We start from the raw sequence: 6,564 nt of genomic DNA, 5'->3' as shown, positions 1-6,564 counted from the left end.
AGAGTGAGAGTCCAAGTTTCACAACCATACAGAACAACCGGTAATATAACTGTTTTATAAATTCTAACTTTCAGATTTTTGGACAGCAGACTGGATAATAAGAGCTTCTCAACCGAATAATAACACGCATTTCCCATATTTATTCTGCGTTTAATTTCCTCCCGAGTGTCATTTATATTTGTTACTGTTGCTCCAAGATATTTGAATTTTTCCACCTCTTCGAAGGATAAATCTCCAATTTTTATATTTCCATTTTGTACAATATTTGGTCACGAAACATAATCATATACTTCGTCTTTCCGGGATTTACTTCCAAACCGATCGCTTTACTTGCTACAAGTAAAATTTCCTTGTTTTCCCTAATCGTTTGTAATAATAATAATAATAATAATAATAATAATAATAATAATAATAATAATAATAATAATAATAATAATAATCTTCTTCTTCTTGTTCTTCTTTCCCTCCTACTCTTTTAACCACACCTTTTATCCGACACGTTGGAGCGACGATAAACGATTAAAGGAGCAGCGATGCTATATCAGAGAGAATTGAAGCATGCATTGTTATTGAGATGTGCATATTGGAGTAACGATAAAAGCGAAGATACACGATAAAAGCGACGAAAAAGACAAATTACGTTCATATGATATCTGATTACGATAATATTAATCTGTATAATGATCGGTGGTTATCAATATATCCGAGTATTAATCGATTTATTATTAATTCGGCATATTAAATTAATTATCATGGATAGTGACAAATTGATCAGTTGTGTATTTATTCGTGATACGTTATGTGATCACAAGAACCAATCACATGACAAAGAATTTATACTAGCTTTGGGATTAGAACTGGGTTCAATTTTGTGTGTATTTAAGTTATATTAATCTTTAACCTAGCAGCTGATATTTTCTATATATCTTCTTTTGGTAAGTGGATGTATAGAATATCTTCTACTGATAAATCAAAATGTTCGCTTCACGTGTCCTCATTGCTCCGATATGAACACGCCTTGATTCTTTGATAATACCAAAGCATCGCTAGGTCTTTTCTTTTATCTTTTATCATTGCTCCAACTTCTACGTACCCTTATACACCATGGTGGATAGGGGAGGGAGATTCTTTAGATCGTACACTAGACATCCCACAAATGCTGACCTTCCTGGTCACAGGATCGACATGACGCAGGACCACCGCAACAACAACAACAACAACATTAATAATAATAATAATAATAATAATAATAATAATAATAATAATAATAATAATAATAATAATAATAATAATAATAATAGTTTAAAAACGAAAAAGACATTGACTATAATAAAAAAGCTTCTATGTTCCACACAATGAAGGACAGCGTGTTTGTTACATCACTAACAGCTTCCTATCTGCGTCATAATTATACCACTACCGTAACATATTGTATATCGCTCGCAAGCTCATCATGTTACACATTCATCAAATCATCACTCATTTCTTCACATATATAAAAAAAAAACATCTCAACGGCTGCAGTTCCTATACCTCTATTTTTTAATAATTGCATGCACACATTGTGCTAGTACAGAGTAAGTACTTACTACATTACACATCCGATACATCATAAAAAATCTTTTATCAATGCCTGAGACTGCATAACACGGAAGTCTTATACGGCAATACCATGTAGCCAGAATGATGGATTAGAATAATGGTTTGCATAAAGTATAAAGAGCTTTTCGGCTTGGCTCTACGGGGGTTGCATCCGGGACGGGTCAAATTTATATAGGTGTACCGCAAGGAACAATTTTGGGACTTATTTTATTTTTATTATACAGGTGATTCATAAATACCTGTAAAAATTTTGTGAGTGTAATGTAGACGTAAAACTAAAACTGAAATGTTCTATACAACTTTTCCCGCAAATCCTTACTTTCAGAGTTATGATGAAAAATGTCCTATCTTGCTAGGTATAAAAAAACATGGACCAGTAAAACCTTCGAATGTGTAATGCTCGCCTACATAGCGACTGCTTTAGAAATGTTATGGTTTATTTAACGACGTTCGCAACTGCAGAGGCTATATATCAGCGTCGCCGGATGTGCCGGAATTTTGTCCCTCAGGAGTTCTCTTATATGCCAGTAAATCTACTGACATGAGCCTGTCGCATTTAAGCACACTTAAATGCCATCGACCTGGCCCGGGATCGAACCCGCAACCTTGGGCATAGAAGGCCAGCTCTATAGCAACTCGCCAACCAGGTACTGCTTACATGTTTGTTATTCGTACACCCCTATTACGTACAGTTGTTTTCGACCTGATTAGCCTTCGTTTACTGTACGTAGGTATGTACTGATCTTAGAATTTTACGGACCCCGTTCAACTCATTCCGAACTGTTTCATAGCTATTTTGATGTCACTGCTGTAGTTATGCTACGTTCAGAATTTGAGTGGCATAAACGAGCGTCTTCAGAGGACCCCAAAGGTAGAAGTCTGGTGATCTGGCTGGCCAAGCAACTGGTGTTGCACGATCTATCTTACCGTACACAACTGAAGCCTACAGAACTAACGACAAAATGAATGTGTACCTACGGGATGTGGTGACTATAGGAACTGCAACAGTGCCATACAACTAAACATACCTACGTACAGCAAACAAAGTCCTATTAGGTTGGAATCAACTGCAGTGGGGTGTAGGAATAAGAAACATCTACCGCAGTCGCCATGTATGCGAACGTGACACAGCCGAAGGCTTTACTGGTCCATGTTTTTGATGCCTGACAAGATATGGCACTATGCATAATAAATAGACTTCGCTGAATTATCACACGCAGCATGCAATCAGGTTGCCGATGTAGGGTAGTATAGAGGAGGCGAGCGACCGCCCGGTCTCGTAGTATAAGCAATTAAGAGCTGTGACCGGTCCAAATAGGTAGAGCAGCTACAGCTAATGTATACCTATGTAAGCACTTGTTTTTGCATTACTGTGGTTGGAATAGTCAAAGCATAACATTTGTTCAGTGCAGACAAGAATTCAATCAAACATACTACAATGAGAGTGTTGGTGTTTCAAATAATTGCTCCTGGAATACTCTTATCATCGCAGCCAATCTTGACCCGTTGGGGAACGTGGTTGGATGCTGTTAATTACTATGCAGAACATTACGGCAAAATAATGGAGGTAATTGATGCATTGGATAGCACAGACAGTTCCGCTGTTGCAGCTGTAAAATCATTGCCTTCTGAACAGCTGTTGGAAGATATTCTGTTCATTGATTCTAATTTTAAAATCGTGTCCAAAAACATCACCCTGTTAGAATAATCTAAACTACAACTCTCAGAAGCCCTTAATATAGTGGATAAAATATCACATACCGTTATCCAAAATAACAATTCACTTATTTCAGAAAAAGTGAAATGTAAGTTGAGAAACTTTATTGCTAAAAATTCTGCCTATTCACAACTTCGTATTATAAATAATGTACCATCAGGTCACAACAAGACATCTAAAGTTGGTGTACTAAAATGTAGTGACTTTCCGTTCTTCAAATATGTACGTATTACATCGTGTGATGTTGAACGTACATTTTCCCAAAATAAAAACTGTTTAAGTGACGATCGGAGGAGGTTACTTTGCAGTCGCTCAAAATGTACGTAACGCTTTATTGCAATGCACATATTCAAGGATGATGTGAGTATCTTACATTAAATTTTAATAGTTAATATATCTCACTGTAAAATAATTGTGTATTTACATGTTTAGACATTTCCTACTTCAAAGATCATTCATTATATTTCTTGAATGCAGGATACAGGCTTTATTGTAATCGCAGTATATCGCTCAGTGTTTACGTTAGAGACATACTCCATCCTTTGCATGCCCCCTTCTCATAAAGTCTATACCGCGTGCGTAGTAAACCTTGCGATTCTCGTGGAAATTCCACGAAGTCTAATCATAAATCTGAAAGCAAAGATTTGCGGGGAAAGTTGTGTAGAATATTGTAGTTTTATTTTTACCACTACATTATACCCACAAAGTTTTTAGAGACATTTGTAAATCACCCTGTATGTTAATGATTTCCTAAATTTAAATTCTGAAAAATTTAATGGATCTATATATTCATATGCAAATGATACGGTAGTTATTTTCAGTTGTCTGCCTTGGCAAAATGGATATATAAATCCAAATATAGGTGCTAATATTGTTTAAAAAAATTGATTTCATCTTCCTTTCTTTACATACCGTAAAATGGGGTAACTTTGCACCATTTTCTAGTTAAAATTTGTTTTCAGTCTGTATGTAGTCTTTAAATGTCTAATTTTGAGATGGACATTTATTTCATACGTTCTAGGGATATGCGGGAATGTAATTAGCCAGTCATATCTTTGAAAATAAATGTTTTTTGAAAAAAAAATTGGTGCAAAGTTACCCATAGTTGAAGGTTATTTTGCACCCAGAAAATTTTTAAGAGTGGTGGTGAAAAGTTTGTCACTGCAGGGGCCTGTTTCTCAAAAATACTATTTTAGTAGTTCACCAGTTACTAGTTACCAGAGTATATTTCACCAGTTCTAGTAGATTCTGTTTCTCAAATTATTTTACCAGTCTAGTAACTTGTGACAATTAGTCACTAGTCACATTGTCTCTTTCACTAGTCAGCTGATTGAGTTCATTTGTTTATACCCATTGGTAGGTATCGTTATTTGAGGTTAGGAGGCTAAGTTGTTTGTGTTTTGGTTCTTACTTCTCTCTTCTCTTGAAATTCCATCAATTGAAAGCAAATTAACTATACTCAATATGATTAATGACTCAAAGGATATATCATTCGGTGCGTTTTCAAGCATAATAACAAAAATGATAAAGTAAACGACTGGACAAAAAAATTTGTAATAAGTGAGGGTATGGAACTGATACTTCAGAACAAAGATTATGCATACGTTAGGGACACTTATTGGCCCAACATTAAGAAAGCAAATTTGACGAGTACCAATTCAAGTTCACAGTATCATAATATGAACACATTATGTAGCAAGTGATTCTACTGGCGACATGGATGCCACTTATGACTTGAAAAAAATCGCTATTTTTTTTTCAGTTTTACGTTTGATCTATTCATAAATTAATGTAGTTTTGTATTTAATTTGTAGGCTAAAGTTGACAATGTCACAAGAACTGGCAGTGGAGGAGGAAAGCCAGCAAAAATTACTGCAGTTGATGAATTGGTATTAGATTATTAGGAAAAAAATCTGCATGTGTTGCTGGTCTAGGGCAGAAAAACTAGATGGCATTGGAAAATAATCAACATCCCGATTTGTAGAGCAATTTGTATTTGAAACTTTGCTGATAATGCATGACTTCTATCTGTTTGTCTTGTTATGGCAGGTCCCACTATATTTAACAACTCTCCAAGCTTTTCAGCACTTTATTTAAACCATTCATTATATTTAAACAATGCTCCCGTAAATGAATAATAATTGTTCTTTCTCGATATAGTTTTAGCTCTTCTCACAACAACTTCTTTACTACTTCAATCGAAATCACTAAACCACATTTAATAAAAAAATAACTACAATATTTTGTTTTGATTATCTGAGAAAGATTGCCACTGGTAACTGATAATATAGAAATCACCAGTCTTTAGAGTCTTGTAGGAATATTCCTGTTAAATACTAGTATAATCAACTAGATTAGCATTTTGAGAAACAGAATCACTTTTGAACTGGTGAAATCGACCAATATTACTAGTCTGTGAACTGGTAACTACTACTTTACCCTTGTAGTTTCTAGAAACACAGACTTGTAAAATAAACTAATATTACTACTGTACAGACTAGTATTACTAGTCCGTGAGTTTTGAGAAACAGGCCCCTGGTGTTACATTGCACCATACACGTGTTAAACAATGAAAATATAAAGTATCAGGAACAGAAAAAATGGAAACATAGATCAAAAACTGCTATAAATAGTAACACGGACAAAACTTTTTGAAAAATCTGCACAAAATTTCAATACAAAAGATCACATTCTTCTAAAATGTTGTTTCAAAAATATTTTCAGTTCTTTCGTATGGCAAGTCGAGCTAACAGCACGTGAATTACTGTAAAAAAATTATACGTATTATTATGTGTCAAGTTCTGGAATCTGCGGTTTTGTAGCTAAATCTGGTGTTTTCAGGACTATGGTCAGCTACAGAATTTTACCGACAGCGGCTAGCTATTTATTTGACGTTTTTTATGATTCCGGCAGAAGGAGATGATATTTTTAAGCTTTTTTTCTGTAAAAATGTTATAATTGTTTATCGTCTGCTCGGGAAAGGTTATGTCTTGAGGCGATAGTAGCGATCATGGTGGTCAGCAACTATCTATGTAGGCATAATTAAGTATTGAGCTTCGCAACTGTATATACTAAACTGTGCTTGAAGCTCACATACTCATTTTTCTTCAACCCCGATCCTCCTTGAAGGAGTCGTTTTCGCGTACTTTTCAATGTTTCTCTTCGAATTTCCCTCTCATTCGCAAAAACATCATATCCGAGTCAGACGTCAAAGATAATAGTTTATCAAGAACGTTTCTAAATAA

This window comes from Periplaneta americana, chromosome 7 (assembly GCF_040183065.1).
Source record: "Periplaneta americana isolate PAMFEO1 chromosome 7, P.americana_PAMFEO1_priV1, whole genome shotgun sequence".
Lineage (NCBI taxonomy): Eukaryota > Metazoa > Arthropoda > Insecta > Blattodea > Blattidae > Periplaneta > Periplaneta americana.
Note: the sequence above shows the minus strand (reverse complement) of the source record.